Genomic DNA, 26,633 nt, shown 5'->3' with positions numbered 1-26,633 from the left:
GGTAATTCAAGTCAGAAATTGCAAGTCGCAAAATGCGACTCGCAAAACCAAGTCGCAATTCGATGCATCAAAAAATCGCAAATTGCGATTTTTCGCAGAATGGCCGTTTGCACATGCAAATTACCACTAGGTGAAACCAGGTGGTAACCAGGTGCAACCTATATAAAGAGGCCAGAATGCCTCAGACTCTTTTCCACAATGGCTGCACTCTACGTCATGGGGAGGAGAATGAGGATCTTGGCAGGTTTGAGGAGAGGGAGGAGGAGACAGGAGCACATTTTCAGAGTGCGCATAACCCTTTTTGACCAGACTGAGGAGGAGATATATGATAAGTACAGGTTGAACTCAGCCATGATACTTAACCTGATAGCTGAGCTACAACCCATACTGCAGCGCACAACACATAGGACACATAGCATACCCACCTATGTGCAGGTATTATGCTCCCTCCACCTACTTGCCTCAGGGAGCTATCAAGGGGTCATAGCAGCAGCTGGAGGAGTATCACAGAGTGCCCTCTCTAGATTTTTCAATGCATTTATCAGCGCCATGCTGAGTAGGATACACCAGTACATCAGATTCCCGCACACCACACAGGAAATACAGCAGACAAAAATAGATTTCTACCAGATAGCACAGTTCCCCCACATCCTAGGTGCCATAGATGGGACACATGTTGCAATCTGTCCACCATCGGCCACAGTGTATGTGTACCGCAACCGTAAATACCAACATTCAATGAATATACAGGTGATATGCAATGCCTCCTACATCATTACTGATCTCGTGGCCAGGTACCCGAGAGCACACATGATTCACACATCTTTCGTCACAGCGGCATTCACACAAGACTGCTAGCTGAGGAGTATAGTGAAGGATATCTACTAGGTAGTGTCCCTCTGTACACTAGCGCATTGATGGTGTTGTGACGTCAGATGACTCACTTACTCATTATACCCTCTGTTTCTTCAAGGAGACAGTGCCTACGCAGTTCGCACCTACATGATGACGCCCTACCTCAATCATACAACACCAGCAGAACGGAGATACAATTCAGCACACAGGGCAACCTGCAATGTGGTGGAGCACACCTTTGGGCTGCTGAAGAGTCGCTTCCGGTGCATCCACAAAAGTGGAGGGGCACTACAGTACAGCCCGGAGACGACCTGTAGAATAGTGGCCACATGTGCAATCCTGCACAATATAGCTACCACCAGGGGCATACCTGTGGAAATTTCTGATTCAGACTCTGATGAGGATGATGATCCCATACCCCCCCTACAGCCAGCAGACAGGACCAGTGCAGCAGAGGGCAGGCAAAGGCGTGCAGACATCGTGCACAACCATTTCAGATGTAAGTAATACCAACACAACTTCACTGACATGTGTACTGGTAGTTAGAACATTTATTACCTTAACGTCAGGTAACATAAGTTTCACTAGCAGGAAAAATATATATATATATGTGTCTTAAAATAATCAGATAACAGTGTCTCACTATTGATTCATAGTTTACTGTATCACACAAGAAGCAAACAGTCCCCTGTGGCCATTACAGTCACTTTCTACAGCCACGCAAGCCACTCGAGTGCGCAGTGGCCTCACTGGCACCTCTGTTATCGGCCTCAGTGGCAGTGCTGTGCCTGGCACTGCGACGCCTAGGATCAGTGGTGGGCACTGCTACGCTGCTGAGGCTAGATGAGTCCTCAGTCTCCCTAGTGCAAGTTCACCTGGTGTAGCAGACCGGTTACCCAGCATATTATCCAGCACATTAGTGAGCTGGACCAGTCCCGGTGCCACATCCCTACTGCTGTGCGCTGCCTCCACCTGTGCGGCCACAGCACGCCGCGATATGAGGGATTTTGAAGTAGCGAGGTGATTGACCGAGCGACAGAATCCACCAAACATGCCCATAAAACGCCTCTTCTGCCTGCGGTGGCTGACTCTGTTGTGCCGCGGCTCTGTGCAGAGTTCCCTCACTGCAACTGTCAGCTCCCTGGTGTTTGCAGAAGCTGTGATCTGTCCCTCATGCAGTTTTGAGATGTTGGAATTAAGGCACTCCAACTGCCGATGCAGCCCCCCCATGTTGGCATTGTGTGCCTGCATCTGCCTTTGCATTGCTGATATTTTCCTGTTTTGCAGGGGCTTCTGTTTCAGCATAGCGGATTCCAGGCCACCGAAGACTGATGGGCCCTCTCCTGTTTCCATGTGCTGTGCGCCTGCATACTGAGGCCTCCTGCGGGGTGTTGAGTTACGCGGGGGCTGGGACTCCTGCATAACAGTGGATCTGCCGTCTGGGGAAGGTGTGTGGCCATCATCCTGCATGGCGTCTGAGTCCTGGCTCAATTCGGTCAGCGGTACAGCCCTAGCTCTGCGTCTGATAGGCGCAATATTCAGTGATTCACTGGTGTTTGAGTCAGATGCAGGGTGTGTTTCAGCATCCCCCACAACAGCACTTGCAGATGCTGCTGGGCCTGGGCCACCTGCAACGACAATGTGCAGCATGTCAGTTATGTATGTATCACCAAAGGTTCAACAATGGTAATAAATGTACAGTTCCATCATATCACTATGTAGTGGGTGTTGTGTTCTTCTGGGTGTCGCTCTGCCTAATTACATTCTATGTGCTACTTTCAGCTCTGGGTTGTGGACTACCACTCCCATAAGGCATTGTTGTGCTGCTTCAAAGATGTGGAATGGACTACCTATCACAATGCTGTGCACTACTTGCTAATTCCTAAGGGGCATTTGTACATACACATATGGGGTTACATTTCAATATTGCACTGACCTTTACTGGTGCTTGGTTTGCCGGATGTGTCGATGTCAGTGACCCCACTGACAGCTTCTGGGAGGAGTGTCGACTCAACCAGGTCTTCCATCGGGGTGGAGGGTGTCTCGGTGGATGGTCCGCCTCCCGTGTTCCTTGCCTCCTGTAGTCTTCTTGCCACCCTCTCCTTGGCATGGGAACGTAGGTCGTATCACCTGTTTTTGATCTCCTCCACTGAGCGCTACGCAACTCCCACAGTGCAGATTTTAGTTTGAATGTCCACCCAGAGTTTGCGCTTCTCACTCTCAGGTATCTGGAGTGAGCTCTTCCCAAACAGACGGTCATGGCTCCTCACCACCTCCTCAGTGAGCACCTCCAGTTCCTGCTCACCGAACTTGAGTTTTCTTTTCTTCTCTCCCTTCTCCTTTCCATGTGCAGAGGTGTCCATTGTGATGTGCAGTCCTGCCTTGTTCACAGACTTGCTCCCTGTGGCTGGGCTGTGTCTCTCTCACTGCTCATTTGGGTGTGGCACCTGCAAACTGCCTGGGATGACTCACTTCCTGCTTGTGATGTCATCAGGCTCTGCCAGGTGTGCGTTCTCGCAATTTGTGATTTTCAATTACCGAATCGCAAAATTTTTGCGATTCGGTATTTGGGCCTCGCAAACCACAAATAGCGATTTTTAAGAAATCGCAAATATGTTACATAGCATATTGCAACCCAGAAATAGCAATTTCTTGAAAATCGCTATTTGCGATTCGCAGAGGGCTTTTTTCATACATCTGGCCCCTAGTTACTTAACTTAAACTCCAGTTCTGCAACATCAGTATATTCCTTTATATGCACATGCCTGAAACATTCCCCGTTGTCAGACCGGGACATTAATATAGCAGTATAAAATATACATCATACAATAAACAGTAAAAAGTTCATAGCCATTAAACATTATCTTTAGTACCACATCTATCTCACTTAAAAGAACATAAACATCAGTCAACGAGGAGGAAGCCTAAGCTATCCTACTCCCCCAGAGGCCACCATATTTCAAAGCACAAGTGTGAGAATAAAATATGATGAGTCTCTGACAGGGAAGGAGGAAGCGTCACATGTGAATATATAAAAGATACCATTGTTGGAGAACTGGATTTACAGGTAAGTAACTAATATCTTATCCAACATTGGATATTTTATATATTCACATGTTTGAATCAGAATAACAAGCAGTACACATTTTAATGTACAAGAAAGCATGAAGAAGGCTTACCTTAAATGAAACAAGTTTCTGAGGACAGCTTGCCCCATTGCTGCATACGTTTTTGGGTCCATGTCTAGGCAGTAGTGCTTCGCAAACGTATGCGTGCTCCTCCATGCTGCTGCACTGCAGATATCCTTAAAGGGCACCCCAGCATAGAGTGCTGCAGTTGAAACCATGCCCCTGGTGGAATGCCACCTCACATTTCCATAGAGAGGACCTTGGCTTTGGCAACACAGAAAGTGATGCAGACTGAAAGCTAACAAGCTATCACTTGCTTGGACAGGGCTTGACCTTTACATGGTTGACCAAACGACATAAACAGCTGGTCTGACGTGCATATGTCCTTTGCCTTGTCTATTTAGAATTTAAGACATGTACATAAGTCCAGAGATTGGAGTTTCCTGCTTTTAAAGATGGGTTTGAAAAGATCTAAGAATGACAGATTAATTTAGGTGAAAGTCAGAAGGTATCTTTGGAATTAATTTAGGGTTGGTTCTGAAAATTACCTGAAGGTGAATGCATGAATCTCTTCCACTCTCTTATGGATGATTGAGTCCGGAGGAGTGCTGTCTTCCATCAGACAAATTGTAAGTCTGCTTTATGCAGAGGCTTAAAAGGAGGTAACAGCAACTGACTGAGGACAGTACTAAGTTCTCATAGAATCAAAGGATGTTGAAGATGTGGAAATGCTCTGAAGTGTCCTTTCGTAATCTGTTTAATGATTTTTGGGAAAACAAAGTAGATGTTGTTGTGTCCGTTCTCCTAAATCTCGAGATTGCAGCAAGACGGACCTTGACTGAAGAGTACTTGAGTCCACCTTTGGCTAAATTTAACAATTATGTAAATATTTGAATAGGTTTTATTTGAAGTGAATGATGACCATTATTCCCACACCAGACACAGAAATGCTTCCATTTAGTGATGTAAGTCGTATTATTTGCTCGAACTCAAGTCTGCACCACAGTAGCTTTACATTCTTGTGGTAGATCTAAGTGGCCAAATTCTAGGTGGTCAGGTATCATGCTGTCAAATTCAGCGACTTGGGATTGTGGTGGAGAAACTCTCAGTGATGTATGGAAAGTATCCTGGGATGCACCTTTAGAGGAACGGCTAGACGTGCTGATAGCTGCAGTAGCTCGCTGTACCAATATTGGTGTGGCCACACTTGAGCAATGAGGATCAGAGTCAATGGTGAATCTTTGCCTTCCTAAACACCCTAGGGGTCAGGGGAAAAAGGAGAAAAAAAGACAAATATCATGGACCAAATAATCGAAAGATCATTGCATATCGCCACAGGATGCCAAAACCTTCTTGTGAAGCACAGGCATTTCTTATTGTTGAGAATGGTAAACAGATCAATTGTGGGGTGACCCCATTGATCGACAATGTCATCTAACTGCTTCTGTTCCAGTTCACTATTGTAACAATCTGACATTTGCTGACTCAGTGCATCTGCCTGCTCCTTTTGGAAGCATGGCAGATGTTCCACAGTGATGTCTGTCTTCTGAGAAATGGTCCAGTTCCACAGCAATTGAGGCTCTTCTTAAAGGGGTTTGGATTGTGTTCCTCCTTGCTTGGCTACATAGAACACAGATGTTGTGTGCTTTGATTAGAAGCGGTTGACCAGCTATTCTGGGAAGGAACACTTGTAATCTATTTGTATGGTGCAAAGTTACAATACATTGATGCGTAACCTCTGACCATAGGCCTCTGGTTGAAAGTTCTTGAAGGTGAGCTCCCCAACCGGCAATGGACCCATTTCATAGTGAGCATTATTGTTTCTGGTTTAGGCAGAAAGAAGGTCCTGCATTTAGGTTTGCTGGGATCCTCCACCACACCAATGCTTGCTCCAGGCGGCTTGTACCTCCTATCTATCTTACCACAAGCCTTCTGCTTCCATTGCAGATCCAGTTCTTGCGGGACAGGTCTCATACAGAGACAACAAAACAGAATTAAGCTGATACATGAAGGCACCAGGAGCAACAGAGACGTGCACTGCCTCAATGTGAAATTGTTTTGCAGCAAAAGTCTTTGCCACTGCCTGCAACTTCTCACTCTTTCTGCTGATAGAAAACCTTTTCCCAACTGTGTGTTGAGTATTGCTTCCAGGGATTTGAACTTTTTCTGGGGTTCTAACAATGATTTCTCTCTGTTCAAAGTGAGACCCAGTCTCCGGAAGAGACTGATGCAGGCCTTTGTGGAAGCTTTTGCTTCTTCCTTTGATGGCGCTTTGACAACCTAGTCGTCCAGCCAAGGCAACACCTGGTGACCTTATTGTCCGCGAAAAGCAGCAAATAGAGCCAGATACTTGGTAAATATAGAGACAAATGATTTGACTCCAAAAAGGACTACCTTGAACTGGTAGTGCTGTCCCGCTACCGAGAATCAAAGGTACTTTCTGTGTTTTCAATGAATGGCTATTTAGAAATATGTGTTCTGAAGTTCTGGGGAGGTCGTAAAATCACCTTTCTGCATTGTCAGGAGGACTTCTAGTAAGGTAATTATCCAAAATTACTTTTTTTAGAAACTTGTTCAGCTGCTTTAGATCCAATATAGGTCTCCATTGACCAGTCTTCTTTTTGATTAGAAAGGACCTGAAATAAAAACCTTCCAGTTTGAGTTTTGAGCCCACTTTCTATAGCTCCTTTGAGGAAAACCATGAGAATTTACATTGGAAGCTCCTTCAAATGAAGATGATGTTCCTTTTTTGGTGGACAAACTTGGGGTCTCTGGACAAACTCCAAAGAATCACAATTTTCTTCATCCATTTGTCTGATGTTATGATATCCCATGTGGGGCAAAAAGGGGAAATTCTTCACCCCCTCGTAAGATCCAGTGGATTCAGCCCATCATCTTTTCCACTTCTGACAATGAATTCCCATCCATTGGCGACTTGTCCTCCATCGTCTTGTGGAAGCTCACCTTCCTTCTCATCCATATCAGAATATACAGAATCATTGAACTTAATATAATCCATGTCCTTTCTGTGAACAGATCTGGAAGATGGTTCCCTTGAGAGGAGGAAATAGTGGTGTCGTTTGCCGAGGATGTAAAACTTGCAAAAGAGCTGATGGAGAAGGTGGCAGAATGGGTGTAGCAGGTAACAATATTTTAGGATTATTAGCTGGTTGCTGTGAGTTTGTGAAATCCATCATCTGTTGCAATGCTGATAAAAAGCACTTGGGACACATCTGATTCCCTATAATATCTTGGTGGTTTCTCCATCATACCAGTTTGAGTAGTTTCAGACTTATAATCTTGGTGATAAACATATTTGTTGTATGACATCATTGTCCATTTTGTCTCCAAAATCTGAAACATATCTTACATCTAATTATGTTGGCTGTTACCTATCAGTGAGGCACGATCACTAGCCTTCTCTTTTTGGTCTGGCTGCAATATTTTAACTGGATTTAAATTTGACATCTTTAATGGCTTTAATGGGAAAAACATCTCCTCTTATGTTTAGCATTAAGAGTGTAGCCACTGACAATGATTTTGCTGTCAATGAAAGTGCTGTCGTTGACAGTATGGTCGTCCTTGATGACGGTGGTAATGTTGTTGTAGGTCACTGGCAAAGCTACCTCTGAAGATAAGTCTTTTGAAGATTTCTTCTTTACTGCAGGTTGATCCCTTCTACAGTGCTTAGAAGAATGCTGTTAAAACTGGAGTTTCTGGTCAGAGTATGCACCCTGTACAAGCAGGAACCACCACTTTTAGTCAGGATAAGCTAGATGCAGACTTAGAGATAACCGGTGTTCACCCCGTTTACCCTTGCCCCCTCACTTGTTCTGATGGGGACCCTGTCAATCCTTGGCAGAGTCTCCCGCATAACTCTTTTGGACCCTGGTACTCTCCCAACGGTCCGCCTCCTGGAAAAGCTTCCTAAGGGGCCAGTCAGCTTGCTGTCAATCAGGTGCTGGTGCAGCTCTGGAAAACTAAGACTATACACGTGTTCCCATGCAATCAAAATGTACAGCCCCTCTTAAGTTGTAACATTACTGCCCTTCACCCACCCATCCAGTGCTCTGCAAAAAGAATCAACACAATCCAACCAAGTTTGAGAATCCTCCACTTTATAAGACCTAAATGTTTTCTTGTACTGCTCTGGTGTGAGACCATATCTAGAGAGCAGAGTGTCCTTCATGGTAGAGTAGGTGAGCCTCTAAGGATCCCGTAGGGCTGTCAGGGTGTCCCTACCCTCTACCTCAAAGTGCTTCCACAGATCTACCCTCCAGTGTACCTCAGGGACCATGTGCCTGTGGAGAGCTGACTTATACTCCTGAACCACAAGTATATGTCATCCTCCCTCTTATAATCCTTCACTAGATCTTTGTGAGTGAGCACCCTCCTTTCAGATTGCACTGTGGTACTGCTGCCACCCTCTGTGCTGGACTTGCTCTTCTGATCCAGCTCCCTCAACCTCAGCCCTTGAGCTAACAACATTTTTTCCTCCTCCACAGGCATTGCCATTTTCTTTGCTTCTGTCTCTTATTCCATTTTGGCCAATTCCAGCTTGAGCTTCTCAAACTCCAAATGATGCCTTCTCTCTGCTTGACTGTCCCTCAGTTCCTTTATGGTCAGACCCTTGGAAGAAACACTGCTGTCTGATCTGGAGGCCCTCTCTCCAGGCAGGTCCTGTTTATCCATCAAAACATCATGTATGCTTTGCACCTCCTCATCCATAGCGACATTCTCCCCCGCTGTGTGCTTCTCAGCCTCTTTTGCTGCCACCAGGCCCTCAGCGCCTTTTCCAGCTCCTCCATTCTGGTGGAGCTTTTGATTGGACACTTGAATTCCTTACAAAACTGCTTGAGCTGAGATACATTATAGGTATCCAACATCTATAGCTGAAACACCACATTAGTAGCAACTGCTGATGGCTCCTCAGACTGAGATATGCTTATGGATAAGGTTCACCAAAGGAGCAAAATTCCAAGAGGAAAAGAGATCCCAAAAAGGAAAAAAAGAAACCCCCAAAAAAGACCCCAAGAGAAAAACAATATGTGGTTGCATAATGGTCTGAGATAAAAAAAAAAGTAGTGTACAACAATCACTGCATGTCAAGTACAAATACAACTTTCCTCACTGCTGATCAACAACGTTAGAAATGCAGTCTTTAGTTGGCAGTCAGTTTACACCCTGGGCACACTCACTCTAGTCATTGTAAGACACACACCTAAGATAACTCCTACTCACCACCTTGGTAGCTTGGCACAAGCAGTCAGGCGGTTTATCTCAGAGGCAACTTGTAAAGTATTTGTACCAACACATTCAGTGACACAGTGAAAACACCACAAAAGGACTCCACACAAGTTTAGAAACATAGCCAATATTCATCTAAATCGAACAAGACTGAAACAAAAAAAATCCAACGCACACGAGTAAAGATATCACGTTTTTAAGTTTAAAAAGAGGCTTTATCCATAAGAGTCAATGGATGTGTTGTTTTAGCTCAAAGTACCTGGTATGCGTCAAAATAAAGCTGCAAGGGCTAGGGTGCATCAGGAAAGCAAGCAAGGCGTCAATTCCTTACATGCAAGTGAGGCCATGCATCGATTCTTTAACTGCAGGGTAAGCGGTGCATCAATTTCCAGACAGGCAGCCTTGAGTCCATGCAGTGATGTTAAGGTTTTGGCACCCAGGATCAATGCAGGGAAAATTCTGGATGCACAGTAATGATGAAGCCGCACTGAGCTGGTGATGTGTCGATTTCTGCAGCTGCAAGGCCGATGCTGCATCCATTTTACAGCTGCGGTGCGGATGCTGTGTCGGTTTTTCTGCTGCTCGGCTCCGGTGCGTGGATTTTCACTCAGGTTTTACCAGCTTCTCGTTCCAAAGGCCCAGGGACTGGAATGACACCACTTTGCAAATCAGGGGGTCTCAGCAAGAGAACCCTGGTGCTGGCAGATGAAGTCTCTGATGTCCCTGAGAGTTCAGCAAAGACCAGTCCTTGTCCTCTCTAAGGCAGATACAGCAGCTGTAGGCCAACCCAGAAAAGCACACAGAGCAAAGAGGCAGTATTCCTCCTCACAGCTCTTCACCTCTTCTCCTTGGCAGAGGTTCCGCTTGATCCAGAAGTATTCTAAAATTGTAGGGTCAGCAGTCCTCATATACTAATAATGTCTGCCTTTGAAGTAGGAAAACACCAAAGGAAAGTCTTTGTAGTGCACAAGACCCTACCTCTTCCTTGCCCTGCCGCAGACCCACTCTATAGTGTGAGGTCAAGCACAGCCCTTTCAAGTGCAGGTGTCAGCTACTCCCTCCCAGGCTAGACCAGGAAGACCCATCAGGATATGCAGGACAAACCTCATCTCCATTTGTGTTACCATCTAGAGTGATTTCAGAAACAGCCCAACTGTCAGTCTGACCCAGACGTGGACTCAGCAGCCGAGCAGGGGCCAAGAATGGTTAAGCAAGAAAATGCCCACTTTCTAAAAGTGGTATTTTCAAACCGACAATCTAAAACCAACTTTACCAAAAGATGTATCTTTAAATTGTGAGTTCAAAGATCCCAAACTCCATATCTCTATCTGCCCCCCCCTGGGAAATTATACTTAAAAGGTATTTAAAGGCAATCCCCATGTTAACCTATGGGAGAGATAGACCCTGCAATAGTGAAAAATACATTTGGAAGTATTTCACTACCAGGACATGTAAAACACACCAATACATGTCCTGCCTTTTAAGTTCACTGCACCCTGCCCATGGGACTGCCTTTGACCTACCTTAGGGGTGACATATGTAGTAAAAGGTAGGTTTTAGGCCTGGCAAGTGGGTACACTTGCCAGGTTGAACTGGCAGTTCCAAACTGCCCACCTAGACATTGCAGTGGCAGGTCTGAGACATATTTACAGGGCTACTCGTGTGGGTGGCACAATCAGTACTGCAGGCCCTGAGCACCTCTTGTGCACTTTACTAGGGACTTACTAGTAAATCAAATATGCCAATCGGGGATAACCAATCATAATCACAATTTAGATAAGAGGGCACTTACACTTTAGCACTGGTCAGCAGTGGTAAAGTGCCCAGAGTACCCAAACCAGCAAAAACAAAATCCAGCACACAGTTAAAATTACATGCAGCAAAGGCAAAAAGAAAGGGGAAATCATGCCAAGGATGCCAGGTCTAACAGGCCCGCTCTAGGTAAGTGCAGTTAACAGTTGGGCCTAATCTGGGATGATACTGTAAGTTTTGGACCAATCCTGGGCCAGGAATGGGGAGCACAAAGGGTGGCCTTCTGGATGGTTTGAGTCTGGTTTATTGAAGAATGTGGCTCTTCTGGAATTGTTTCCATTCTTCCTAGCCCTGACAGTGTTGCTCAGTCATTCTTGTGATCAGTCTGTGATTTTCTGGTCTGTGGCAGTGATAGAGTCCATAAACAGGAGTGTGCAAGCTGCCTAATTCCTTTCTCATTAGAGAGCTATGAAGGGCTGGCAAAGGTTTGAAGTGATGAGGCCTGATACAAGGAGACCTCTGGATATTGGCACGCTGGGGGGGTTCTCATATTGGGGCTTCTGTGGATGTGCCCATTAAGGTTTGGGGATCTTCTACTGACGTCTGCTTTCTGCCTAGCCCGTTACTGTTTTTTCAGGGTGGGAGAGCTAGTGGCTAGGTCATAAGCTGTCCCCATGGTAGGCTGCTGTTTGAAGGGACTAGTTAGCCAGGGGGACCTTGCCTGTTTCCTTGCCATCTTCTAAGACTGATCAAAAGCCCAGAATAAACACACAATTTTAAATAACACCCAATGTTGTCCAGTCCGAGCGGCGAGGGACTATGTGGCAGTTAGCCCACTGAAATTGGCAGTTTTACAGAGTTCTGCTTTCTAGGTTTTAGTTAACAAGACTATTCAAGTTGGTCTTGAAGACAGTGGGGATTGACACAGCTAACCTTTGCTCAGATTCACTTAGCATCGGGCTGCCACTTCTGCTGCTGGTTCTGGTGTAACGGTGTGTACTTGCCACATTGCAACAGATGAATATGATCATGTTTTTGCTCATGTTTTCTTATGTGTGCATCTATGTTTGTACAAGTCATTGTTTACTGATGGGTCAACAGTTGTCCAAAGCAGGGGTGGATGTGGGTGGCCCCCCTGTCTGTCTTCATTTATTATCAATTTTTATTACTTTTGGTTGGTTTATTGCCTTCTGTCTGTGTTAGCTGTGTCTCAGCTGTGTTACACCATAATACTTTTCATGTACACCAGTTATTAATGTATGTATTCACTGTGGTAATAATGTATAAAAAGATCCTTCCACACAATATACAATATTTTGCTTAACCTACTCTCTTGCCCAGGTATTGTGGGATCATTAGTGTGAGAGCCCAAATAAGTACTAATAACTATTTCAATGATGAATTGCTAAGAATTAACATGCACCAGGCAAATAAATGAAAATCGAGAGTTTTGGTAAATATGTCCAACATAGGTGGCAGCCATAACGTGTATGACATATTAATGAAAATAAATACTTAGAAAAAATAACGTGCACATGTATAATTAAATGTATTTGTGATTTACATTAACAAGAATTAATTAAATGTTTTACTTAAAAAATATAACAGAACTAAGCAATTGGGAAATAAAGGGCCTACTTAAGAAGACCTCATGCCAAGTTTCATGTATTAGAAAATCTTCGTAAATGTTTTTTCTGTCTCAGCAGAATTCACACTTGTTCATTGTTCACACAAGTGCTGGCCTAACGTAATATTACAATGATTGATTCTTCGAGTTTCCTGTGAGAACCATGTGCTGTAATGTTATGTTCTAACCATTGCTACAAATGTATCTTTTGGGCATGAGAAGCTGCTGTTCCCAGGATGTGACAATGGGCATACTGAACTCAGTTATGTTTCACAACAAAAATGACACCGGACAGAACTGGTGATGGGAGCGAAAGAAGAAGATCCAATCATGAACGTGTGAAAGATTGTTGAATTTTTATCACATATGAAGAGTTTGAACTTATTGCTTCTGACATGAACACCCCATGAGACTGACAATGGAAAACATACTAGTTACCTTTTGGGATTTCAATAAATCAAGATTGACATTTCTGAGAGCGAACTAGAGACTAGAAGACTAGAGAGAGCAGCTGATGTCTAGATGCCAATGTTGCTGTTTCCCTTAGCTCACGCCCTTGCTTAACTGGTTTGGTTAGCTTATGTCCAACTTTGGCTGAACCAATTTCCCTCATTCTCCGCTGCAGAATGAATACCAGGCGGTATCCCACTGATGAAGACAACACTGCTTGCTGAACTATTTAGGAAAGGTATACCAAAAATGTATTTCTCTTTACTGTAGATTTTTGCTCTTTTCTTTTAGTTACCAACCGCTAATCTTTTTCCTAGAGCCTTAGTTAAATGTATTCCAAATTCATTTTTGTCTATTTTTCTTTTTGCATGAAGCCCAAACATGCTTTTCGAATTAGAGGGTTAGTTAAAATGTCTCACTGATCAAATTAAATGTTATTAACAAAGGATTGATTTTGTCCATCTGTTGATTCTAAACATATTCCATTTCTGTTGTTCAGTTATTGTTGTTATTAATTTGTACGGTAGCCCTTGAATGCTTAATGATAAATGCTTTGGTAAAATGAAGTTTGTGTTGTTTGTATATGTCTATCACTTGGTACTGCGACTAACATACATGATATTAGCATTGTTAATCTAGGAAAATACATTTTTGAACTTCACAAAAGGTGTGGTTATTCATGGCCAAATGGATCATGGTGAGTTAAAATGCACTGATGCCAAATTGATAGTAATGAAATGTTATTATTGTGCTGTAGAAATTTGGGTTATGTGTAAATTTGGTGACCATGGTAAATCACTCTTAACAGAGTCCAAAGGTCCATTTGACCTCTAACATGTCCCCTAGAAATAAATTATAAAACCAAATAAGGCCAATCGCGCTCACACTAGGGCACACTCGTTTATGTGAGCGTTCAGGTTCTGGTTTTGAGGTATAGATAGTTCAGAAGATTGGGATGTGGAAATAAAACATTTTAAGCTGTGTCAAGATTGTATACCCTCTTGGCCAATGAGTAATCTGTACTTTTGCCTCCCATACCTTTCTCTTGTTTTGGCATAAAAGTGCTAACTCTCCGTGTAAGGTGCTGGCCCTCACCTATGTATTGAGTGGGTGACTTCACTGAGCAAGTGAGCTAAGCTGGCTTTAACATAAGGTGGTATGGCCAAGGAGAGCAGTTGTTAACAAGTTATGGCCCCATTGCCCAGCCCATCTCTCTGACCGGAGCATACACCTCTAACATAAGTAAACAAAGCCTGTGTTTGTGTAAGAGGGGACAATCTTTGCTCCGAGGTGAGGCCCATGATATGCCCAGAAGAGATTGTAGTGCCAGAGTGACCATGTGGCAAAAGCAAACTGTGTTCACAAAAATGTCTTAATGCACAGGAAAGAAATGGGTTGTAGGCAGCTTCATGATGTCTAGCTGACTATGCATTCAGGAAGAGAACTTTGCACCTATTATTTTAAATAACTGTAGCCATGTGATGTAGGTGCATTTGATGAGTTATATTTTTCTGTTAATAAAATATAGCCTGGGATATCATTCTTGAACCCAAAAGTAACAAACTGAGTCTCAGGCTGTTTTGTAATGATAGTTTCCAGAGATGTGGTCCCGCCATATAGAGGAGCATAGGGTCAACAGATAGCGAGCGGAAGGGGAATGGGGAGGACCACAAAGGGTGGAGAAGTATATGAGGGATACAGCTGGAAAACACCCGCACTGTCATAAAGCCCTTAAACAAAAGGAAAAAAGAAGTGCCTGAAAAAGGGAGCAGCGGAAGAACATTTAAGTAATGCATCCATGCTCCATGGGATGGACAAACACAAGAAAAGGAAAGAAATCCCACACAAACTAACAAATAAGAAGCAAGTAAATGAAACTGACAATAAAGCCCACCAATAGTAATTCATGTTCAGACTCTAAGATGGCAATAGTTTTATTACTTGGACTTCTACTAGGCGAGATCTAAAAACAACATACTCACACATGCTCCATACACCACCTACCCACACACCCAAGAATACATACACTACATACAGTTGCCAGTGCCATGTTGAATCCACATTTGCAGCTTAATGTTAATGTTGGGGTGCTTTCCACAAGCACTGCACAAACCTCTTCTTGGGTCCCCTTCAAATTCCATGCTCTCTGCTATCACAGATTTGAATAAAAACAGGTGGAGGCCCTGGCTGCAGTAGGGATATGTGGGTCTGAGCCCCCTCTCGAATGAGTGGATCACCTGCGGCAGTAGAGACAGGCAAAAATGCAATGGGGACACTGCTGGAGCGTGCTGCCTAAAGGGCATTGGAGAGGGGGGGCAGGAGACCATACTCTCAAAATCGGACACGCTAGCCTCACAAGTACCGGCTGAAGTAAAAGAAAATAAATATTTTCTCTGATTCAGGCAAAAAGGGGAGAGCTGGAGACTAAGCAGAATAATGGTGAGAAGCTGGTTAGTGATCAATAGCAGAAGATCGAGGAGAATATTACGAACTGGCTTTTCGGTTTTAATGTGTAGGTGACTGTTATGCTTGAAAAGAGGACTGAATTAGCAACCTCAATGGTATTCTACGCAAACAAGATTCTGAAAGCTCAGCATGTTTATGGCGGTACTACCTGGCTTGAGAAAGGGCAGGACTTCAAACGGGCCAAGGCTGTGAACCCTGATATAGGGTGGGACCAGACTGAAGTGAATGTCTGGTTGGAAACTGTTAACAACAAAAAAAACAGTGTAGTATCCTTTTTGGTCCCCACATTCACTGGTGATAGGAAGGGTACTGTCGGGTGTTCAACAAGAAGGCATCCACCCGACCAATTGGATCCTCCAAATACAAACATGTTTGCTCCTTTTGTGGCCTCCTCTCCCATCTTGCGATCAAATGTGTAAAAAAATCCAAAGAATAAAGTAGCAAAGAACCTGCAAAATCCAGTAATTAGAGATCACCTGTCCACTCTAGTTCGGTTCTAGGTTATCATCCTGGCCTAATGTATGCCCCAAAAGACAAGTTGCACAGTTTCTGTATCTGGGTTTCGCCTTTGATTTTAAGATTGCCTGCCTCTTCTCTGACCTGCCTGGTGAGAACTTTGTTAGCTTGCCCCTAGGAGTTGTCCCCAAGAAAGTACCAGGACAGTTCAGGCTAATTCACAATCTGTCAGTCCCAAAAGGAAGGTAAGTCAATGGTGCAATCGATCCACAGGCTTGTTCTGTTACATATTCATCTGTTGATCTGGCCTTGTTCATGCAGAGGTGGCTGGGGTGGGGGCTGGGGGCTCTCATGGCTAAAATGGACTTTGAATCTGCCTTCTGCCTCCTACTGGTTACCCCTGAGAATTATCACTGGCTAGGTTTTCAGTTCAGGGGCAAATACTATTGTGACAGATGCATGCCAATGGGCTGCTCCGTCTCCTGCTCTTACTTTGAACAGATCAGCTCAGTTCCTGAGTGGATATTTGCTTAGTAAACCTGGCATTGTGAGGAGAAGCACTACCCTGATGAGCTGCATTACCTTGTTATCTGGGCCACCCAGGTTCTGATGACTTCAAGCACGACTTGGAGGTCTTTTTCACCATGTTGCACAGGTATGGGGTTCCCCTTGCACCTGGAAAAAACATTGGCACTTCTACATGCATCACTTTCTTAGGCATCAAGACTGACAGGGTTGCTGGTGAGTGTGGTCTTCCCTCAGAGAAGTTGCTCATGTTCTGGTGGACAATTGAGGTGGTTTTGTCTCTGTTGGTGGGCTGGGTGGATCTAATAACATGGAGGCTGAGTTGGTTTCTGAAATTTGTATTTTGTATTAGCTGTACAGATGAACTATACACTGTCTTTAGGGTTTTGGGTGGTTTAGGATGGTGGTGTGATTGTCCTTCTTTGGGTAGTAACTGTTGTCTAGTTTCTTTTTCCCCTCTTTTAGATACTCTCCCCTCAGGATGGTGCCACCAGGAATCTCTGGAAAGAAAGAGCAGTAAGTTTGAGTTTTGTATGCTGAGATTTCCTTAGTTATAGACCATGACCACACCCTTAAACAGTGACTTCTATAGAGGTCAATCTGGTGGCCATGCATCAATGTTAAATATGAACACCTCCGTTCTTGTTCCTCGCGGAGCCCTTCATGCATGTTCTTTCAAAGACACCTGTGACCCTCCTCTCTAACACCCCAGTAAGGTACCACGTTGTTTCTACCGCTCAGGAGTTCATGCAAAATCTGTTTACCACAGTCGGTCGTTTTACACTCTGCATCGGTTCCCTGTAACCCACTTTACCCTTGGCCCATGAGAAAGCAGAACAAAAATGGGCACTTTCAGTCTGACCGAGCATGCCGGGCTCGTCATGTTCCTCTCACAGAGGAGTTGATTTGCAATGCCCTCTTTCACATTCAAGGTATCAACACACAATTAAAGTAACTACAGAGAATGTGGAGTGAGGTGTTTAAGGTGCAGAACCTGCCACCGTGAAATCCCATCCTGATCCCTCCCACTGGTCACTCACCTGCTATGCCACAACTCTCCTGAGTTGCGGCGGGCTCTTCAGCATCCTTCGTCGGCATCCACCATTCCTCAGTTCAGGTCTCCTGGGTCCCTTTGGGGTTGGTGGAGTCATCCTCCTTTGGTCTGGATGCATCTGGCAGCTCTCCCTCCAGTTGGCTACAGCTACCTTCTGCTTTGGATTTGCTGGGTTTCCTGCATTCCCCCTCGTTCTTCCTCAGTGTTCCTTTCTCCTCCTCTTCTAATTGGTCTGTGTCTGTCGAGGCCTGGCCTACCTGTCCAAAAACACAGGGGTCCTTTGTTAGTGTTGATGGTGCCCTTTGATCTTGTTTAACCCGTGGTTCCTGTTTTTTTCCACAGCTGTTCCAGTGTCTTTAGCGGCAGCCAGCGCCCACCCGAGGGACCATCTCAGGTTTAAAAGAGAGTTCTAGGGACGCCTCCTCACATTCCTCTTCCCTTACTTCTTACTAGTAACAAAATCCTCTTGCAGATACCATGAAAGAAATCCAGCATTGGTATGTTTGATGCCTTTGTGGTGGAAGGTTTCGAAGCGGAAAGGTTGTAAAGCCAGAAACCATCGTAAAACCAAGCCATTGTTTCCTTTATCACATGCCAACCACTCAAGTGGAGCGTGATCAGTGAATAAAGAGAGTTCAAATCCTTCCAGATAATACTCAATTAGGCCATCCGTTTGAGGATGATAGGCTGCAGTGCGAATTTGCTTAATGCCCAAATGGTGGTACACTTGCCTTATGAGCCGGGAAACAAAGGGGGTTCCCTCGTCCATCAATATCTCTTTCGGGAATCCTACCCTCGAAAATATGTTTTTCATAGCCTTTGCTATGTGGGTAGTATTCGGCTCTCTCAGGACCACGTCCTTGGGATAGCGTAAGGCGTAGTCCACTAATACCAGGACATAACGACAGCCACTACACAAAGGGAGAATGGGACCAATAATATTAATTCCTACTCTGGTAAATGGTTCCTCTATTACAGGTAAGGGAAGCACGGGGACCCTTCTAGGACGATAACGGCTGTTTTTCTGGCATACAACCACATTCCCTGCAGTATCTTTTTACTTGTTGCTATATTTCAGGCCAATAGAATGACTATGGGCCAGGAAGAGCACTTTTTCTCTGAAGAGAGCGGGCACTAACAACTGTTGGTGTCGGGTCTTCCCTCCCTTCCAATAAAGCAACCCCCCCTTCCAGAAACACTTGGGGACCTACTTGTCCTGGGTCTTCTTGTTCAGATGCAGTATTCTAAGCTTCTCTAAACATGGGATCCTCCCACTGAGCAACCCGAAGGTTCCAATCAGTGTCCCATATATAGTTCTCTTTTGGTGTAGGCCATTCAATATCCTCCGCTTGGGAGAAGGGTGTGGTTTCCCACCACGCCGCCCCATCTTTCCATGTTTCTTGTACCAATGTTTCTAGACTGGGGTAGTCATTACCTACAATCAAATGTTAGGGCAGTTTAGTTATAAGCCCAACTCGTAAAGAAACAGTGCTTGAGGCTAAATAGGGACCTCAGTCATGGGATACTGTTTCTTGTCTCCATGTACACATAGAGTGATCACAGTTCCTGTGGTTTTGGTCACCCTGCCGGGAAGCAGGTGGAGACGCATGGCTCTCTGAAGACACCTTCTACCCACCACAGCCATGACCAATTCTCAGTTTACAATCATGCGACAGTGATAAGGAGGTTGGGCCACAGGCAGTGTACAGTAGAGAGACCTGGCAAAACCGACCTCCATAGGTTCTTCCTTCGGGGACAATGCCGAGCGATATGTCCATAACCCCTACAACTGAAACACTGAGGGTCCAGGAGTGTAGGTCTTGGCACAGGCCTAGGGAGTAATGTTACGGTTTCTGATTTCTTAACCACTCCAGGTCTATGTGGTTTCACGTGCCTGGGGCTAGGGTTCCTGAAGCCTTTCTCCACACATCCCTTCTGAAGCTAATGCGCTTGATTGAAGCCACTTGCTATTTCCATGGCTCTATCTAGTGTCAGCTGGGTATGTTGGCGTACCCACCTCTGAACAAGATGGTGTAGGGAGGCAAGATACTGTTTTAAATATATTTTGTCAAAAATCTCCTCTTTTGAGGCAGAAAGGTATCTTAACCAGAGGTCTGTCATATCTTTGACGCAATAGTACAGAGTCCGAGGGGTCTCCTGTGGTCCCTTCTTAATCTGTCGAAGCCTCACTCGGTAAGTCTCCTCATGTACACCCAGTCACTCAAGGATACTCCTTTTAATATCTCCATACGGAGTTGTTCCTATGGGGTACGAATGCTTGGTAGGCTGCCTGGAGGTCACCCAATAATAAATGACCCAAGTACTGTCCCCACTTATCTGTGGGCCAAGCAGCAGCCTGTGCCATATGCTTGAAATTATTAAAAAATAATTCAGGGTCATCACCCCGATGTCCCTTTGTAGCACCACTGAAGGCAAAGCAGCGAGGCCCATCTTTTGACCAGGTACATTGGCCAGTTTCCTATAGTGGTGTCCTGGGACTGAGCTTGAGTGATCAAAGCTCTATGGAGGTTCTCTCTGTCCTCGTCTGCTGTGTTCAGAAATTATTCCATTGCTTTCTCCAGCTTCTGCTGGCTTTCTGCCATTTTCCTGACGCCAGCCTCCATATCACCAGATCCTACTTCTGACATTGAGTGTAGGAGGGCTAGGTGGATAGAACGATGCAGAGGTTGAGTTGGTTTCAGAATTTTTTATTTTTTATTAGCTGTGCAGATGAACTATACAAGGTATTTGGGGTTTTGGGTGGTTTGGGATGGTGGTGTGCTCGTCCTTCTTTGGGTAACAAACTGTTGGCTGGTTTCTTTTTTACCTTTTCTAGGCACTCTCCCTCAGAATGGCGCTGCAAAGTGTCTTGGGAAAGAAAGAGAGATAAGTATGAGTTTTGTATGTTGAAATTTCTTGAGTTATAGACCATCACCACACCCTGAAATAGTGGCTTGCATAGAGGTTAATCTAGTGGCCATGCATAACTTTAAATATGAGCACCTCCATTCTTGTTTGTGCCCTTTGTGCATGAGTGTTATAAACTCTCTCCTTTTAAAGACACCTGTGACAATGCTCTCTGTCACCCCGGTGATGTACCACGTTGTTTCTACCGCTCAGGAGTTCATGTGAAATCTGTTTACCATCAGTCATTTTACACTATGCGCCGGTTCCCCGCAACCCGCTTTACCGTCAGCCCATAAGAAAGCAAAACAAAAATGGTCTCTTTCAGTCTGACCGAGCTCGCCAGGCTTGTCCTGTTCTTCTCACACAGCAGCTGATTTGCAATGCCCTCTTTCACAAAGTTAAAGTAACTACAGAGAATGTGGAGTGAGGATTTTTAAGGTGCAGAAACCGCTCCTGTGGATACCCGTCCCATGCCTTCCCCTGACACTCACCCACTATGTCGGGGGCTCTATGGCATCCTCTGGCGGTGTCCAACGTTCCTCGGTCCAGGTCACCAGGGACCCTTCGTGGTTGGTGGTGTTGTCCTTCTTGGTCCGGCTGCATCTGGTGGCTCTCCCTCCAGTTGGCTGCAGGTACCTTCCTCTTTGGATTTTACAGGGTTTCCTTTGTTTGCCACACGCTGTTTTCTTCTCCTCTGAGAGACTCTGATTGGTCTGTGTCCCGCATACCCGTCCAAAAACATAGGGGTCCTTTATTAGTGTCAATGGTGCTGTGTTTCCATCTTGCTTTACCCGGGGTTCCCCTTTTTCTCCACAGGTGTTCCAGTGTCTGCTGCGGCAGCCAGTGCAAAACCAAGGAACGATCTCAGGTGTGAAACGGAGATCTAGAGAAAACTCCTCACAGTCTCATAAGAAAGTTACCTTGCACAAGGTACAGGTTCAGGTTGGCCAACTGAATTATGCCCATGGCTCGGCCCTTTTCGAGATCTAGGCCGGGTCCATGACAGGTCTCAGACATAAACATCATCACACTCGATTGTCTGCTGAAGTCAGCGAGGATTTCATAATTTGGTCAACGTTCTTGGAATATTTCAATGGCTCAGGAGTCTGCCCCCCGCCTTGTATCCAATCAAATGGTAGGCATGCTCACAGACTCGGCCGGCAGTCTAGGCTTTGGGCGCTCTGACACACTCAGCGGTGTAGCGAGGACTGACCTCTGGCATGGCACAACACTAGCTTACTCAGGAATGTGGTGTTCTTGGAAGAGTTTCCCAATGCCGTCGCTGTGTCTATCTAAGCGGAATCATTCAGGAAAAACACAGTCATATTTTGGTCTAACAACATGGCTGTCATGGAGGCCATCAATCGCCAAGGGGCTTTCTGTAGAGTGCTCTGGAGTTTCTTAAAACACCAGGTTTTTTTGTGTTTAAGGTATAATGTACTGTTTCAAGCCAAACATGTCCCTGGTGTGTGCAATAATGCAGTCGATGCCTTGTATCACTCCAAGTTGCAGGAATGCAGGACCTACCACCTACAGGCAGCTGAGATAATGATAGCTTCCCTGAAGAGCTCTAGAACACTGGTGTGGCATCCTATCTGAATTAGTAGCAGTTAAGAGCATGCAGCTCTCTTATGAGAAATTCTGCCACAATTATATGTCCTTTTTGCGCACTAGGGGGATTGATAATCAATTTTCTTTGGACACCCTTTGTCTGTTATTGGAATCCTTGAGAGACCAGAATAGGACTGCTTCTTATTTAGGGGCTCACTTTAAACAATCATTTCTTTCACCAGAATTAGGGGTGTGAGGGATGTAGGTGGCAACTGTCTGGCAAGGAAGGCATCTGCCAGGTAAACAAAGTTGAGCTCGGGCATTGGGGGAGCACGGTTGGGGTAGGGTGGTGGTCACAGAAGGCCTCTTGATACTGAGAAACTAGCGGGAATTCTACCCAATCTACATCTCAAATGCAGATCACCTTACGAGGTCACACTTTTCACTTTGTTCTGTGGCGTTCATGGTGTCCGTTTATGGGGCTTTTAGAGCGGGTGAATTGGTTGGAAGGAATAGGCAGGACACTGCTGGTGGCCTGCAATAGGGTGACACTCATATTGTTCAGGGGACGCTGGTCTTCAGGTTAAGGATGTTGAAGACTGATCAGCTGTGAAGGGGGGGGGGCTACCATTACTCTGCACAAGACGCTCACCCCCACCATTTGCCCAGTAGCTCACATGCGATCCTACTAAGCTGAGCATCTGGACCCAGGTATCCCCACCTTGTTTATCCATTTGAACGGCGAGCCCCTCTTGCGCTATCAGTTCTCTTCAGTTTTCACTACGGCTCTCAAATCATTAGGGGTTGATCTTGATGGCTATTCCCCTCAGTCATTTAGGATGGGGGCTACTAAGCTCACGTCAGGAGCGGATCTCTTTCAACAGGAAGCCTAGCACATAGGCTGGTGGTCCTCCCCATGCTTCAAGCATTGCATTCAGCCTGAGATGCTATAAGTTGTGCTTTGTATGATGCCATGATTCTCATACTTCTTTCTCTTTATTTTAGTAGTCATGCCTCAAAAGGTTGTTTGAGTCATTGGTCACTGCGTGTGGCAGGCGGCGTACCGGCTGAGACAGCTCCATAGTCCAAAGCCAGCTTTGTTGAGGAATATCTTGTTCAGGTGAGTGACCAAGAAGGACTCAAGATCGTGCAACTTCGGATATTTGTGAAGGACACAGAGAGTTGTGAGGGGCTGCAATTCCCTGACCTCATCATTGTGCACTTGGGAAGTAATGATTTGGTACAGCGGAGTAGGTAGACTCTGAGGGAAATGAATTTGCATGGCTAGGCCAGGTGTTTCCCAGTTCTTTCATTGCATGGTCTCATAAGATGGGGAGTGGGCCCCAGGTATAGGTCAAGGACCATTAATGTATCTGGTGGCTCAATGCATAGTTGCCCAAGAAACATCCTGCAAAAGCCTATTCGGGGTGAGCACATGTTCCACACTTACAGTGCCCACGTATCAAATGCAAGCACTGACCTATCTGTATTTTGTATTTATACAACACATTAATCCCAAACAGGAATTAAAGCGCTAGGTGCAGAGAAAAAAGAGACCAGAAGGAAGCCCTATACAGCGAAATCCCACAGGGAATCCAGACCAAGAGTACACTAAGTTCCGTAAACCGCCAAGTTTTGACTGCCCTGCAAAATTATATATACCAGTCTGCCCCTCTGATGTCTTCCGGCAGTTTGTTCCAGAGCCTGCCCGCTGCTGCAGAGAAGGCTCTTTCCCCTCCCTCTGGCCTTCTTGAACATAGGTACATTTATCTTCTTTTGGCCCACAGATCTTAAAAGTCTGCTAGTGGCGTACCAGGTGAAGGTGGACCTGAGGTATCTGGAGCCGGACTGATGAAGTGCTTGGTACACCAGGCATTATGCCTTAATATTGACCCGTTTTCTTATCGGGAGCCAGTTTAAAGACCTCAAACCCTTCTTCACCGAATGGCTCTTGGGTAGCCCTAGGACTAAGCGCGCCGCCACATTCTGAATCAGTTGGAGTTTGTTAAGAGAGTGTTGTCCAACATTTAAATATAGGGAATTGCAACAGTTCAAGTGCGCGAAAATAAGAACCAGCACTACAGGAACCCTAAGCTTCCCTGGAATAAACTGGAGGGTCTTTCTCAACATCGACATCTTAAGTATCCAGTGGCCAGGAAATCACCATCCTACTAACCTGGAGCTCATAAGTCAGTTATCAAAAAGAAATCCAAGATTCTTTGCTTCCTTTATAGGGACGAGTACAGGTCCACAAGCCTCCAACCACTTTTTGCAAATTGAGTCGTTGACACCAAAAATCAAAGTTTCAGTTTTTTTCTCCATTCATTTTGAGTCATTTTTGAGTCATCCAAATGTTCATCTCCACCATGTAGGCTTTAAATCTCGTGGCCCGCTCTGTCCAATCCTTACTGTAAGGAAATGGCTCCCTGTTGCAGTTACCCCCCACTTTTTGCCTGATGCTGATTTGACTGAGAAGTGTGCTGGGACACTGCTAACCAGGCCCCAGCACCAGTGTTCTTTCACCTAAAATGTACCATTGTTTCCACAATTGGCACACCCCTGGCACACAGATAAGTCCCTTGTAAAAGGTACCAGTGGTACCAAGGGCCCTGTGACCAGGGAAGGTCTCCAAGGGCTGCAGCATGTGTTGTGCCACCCTTAAGGACCCCTCACCTAGCACATGCACACTGCCATTGCAGATTGTGTGTGTTGGTGAGGAGAAAAAGGCAAAGTCGACATGGCATCCCTCTCAGGGTGCCATTCACACAAAGTACTGCCTGTGGCATAGGTACGTCACCCCTCTTGCAGGCCTTACAGCCCTAAGACAGGGTGCTTTATACCACAGGTGATGGCATAGCTGCATGAGCAATATGCCCCTACAGTGTCTAAGTCCATTATTAGACATTGTAAGTACAGTGTGGCCATATTAAGTATATGGTCTGGGAGTTTGTCAAAAACGAACTCCACAGCTCCATAATGGCTACACTGAATACTGGGGAGTTTGGTATCAAACTTCTCAGAATAATAAACCCATACTGATGCCAGTGTTGGATGTATTAAAAAAGTGCACACAGAAGGCATCTTAGAGATGCCCCCTGTATTTTACCCAATTCTTCAGTGCAGGACTGACTGGTCTGTGCCAGCCTGCTCCTAACAGACGAGTTTCTGACCCCCTGGGGTGAGAGCCTTTGTGCTCTCTGGGGACAGAAACAAAAGCCTGCTCTGGGTGGAGGTGCTTAACACCTCCCCCCTGCAGGAACTGTAACACCTAGCAGTGAGCCTCAAAGGCTCAGGCTTCATGTTACAATGTCCCAGGGCACTCCAGCTAGTGGAGATGCCTGCCCCCTGGACACAGCCCCCACTTTTGGCGGCAAGTTCAGGAGAGATAATGAGAAAAACAAGGAGGAGTCACCCACCAGTCTAGACAGCCCCTAAGATGTCCTGAGCTGACCTTTAGAAATCCTCCATCTTGATTTTGGAGGATTCCCCCAATAGGATTAGGGATGTGCCCCCCTCCCCACAGGGAGGAGGCACAAAGAGGGTGCAGCCACCCTCAAGGACAGTAGCCATTGGCTACTGCCCTCCCTGACCTAAACACACCCCTAAATTCAGTATTTAGGGGTACCCCAGAACCTAGGAAACTAGATTCCTGCAACCTTAACAAGAAGAAGGACTGCTGACTTGAAGCCCTGCAGTGAAGACGGAGACGACAACTGCTTTGGCCCCAGCCCTACCAGCCTGTCTCCCAACTTCGAAGAAAACTGCAACAGCGACTCATCCAACAGGGACCAGCGACCTCTGAAGCCTCAGAGGACTGCCCTGCAACCAAGGACCAAGAAATTCCCGTGAACAGCGGCCCTGTTCAACAACCTGCAACTTTCTTGCAACAAAGAAACAACTTTAAAGACTTCACATTTCTGGTCGGAAGCGTGAGACTTTCCACTCTGCACCCGACGCCCCTGGCTCGACCTGCAGAAAACCAACACCTAAGGGAGGACTCCCCGGCGACTGCGAGCCCGTGAGTAGCCAGAGACGACCCACCGGGGCCCCCACAGCGACGCCTGCAGAGGAAATCCAGAGGCTCCCACTGACCGTGACTGCCTGTAACAAGGGACCCGACGCCTGGAAACAACACTGCACCCGCAGCCCCCAGGACCTGAAGGAACTGAACTCCAGTGCAGGAGCGACCCCCAGGTGACCCTCTGCCTAGCCCAGGTGGTGGCTACCTCGAGGAGCCCCCCCCCTGTGCCTGCCTGCATCGTTGAAGAGACCCCCAGGTCTCCCCATTACTTCCTATCTAAAACCCGACGCCTTTTTGCACTCTGCACCCGGCCGCCCCTGTGCCGCTGAGGGTGTACTTTCTATGCCTGCTTGTGTCCCCCCCGGTGCCCTACAAAACCCCCCTGGTCTGCCCCCCGAGGACGCAGGTACTTACCTGCTGGCAGACTGGAACCGCGGCATCCCTGTTCTCCATTGAAGCCTATGTGTTTTGGGCACCTCTTTGACCTCTGCACCTGACAAGCCCTGAGCTGCTGGTGTGGTAACTTTGAGGTTGCCTGGAACCCCCAATGGTGGGCTACCTTGGACCCAACTTTGAGACTTGTAAGTGTTTTAC

Source organism: Pleurodeles waltl, chromosome 4_1 (genome assembly GCF_031143425.1).
Source record: "Pleurodeles waltl isolate 20211129_DDA chromosome 4_1, aPleWal1.hap1.20221129, whole genome shotgun sequence".
In the NCBI taxonomy this organism is placed as follows: Eukaryota; Metazoa; Chordata; class Amphibia; order Caudata; family Salamandridae; genus Pleurodeles; species Pleurodeles waltl.
Note: the sequence above shows the minus strand (reverse complement) of the source record.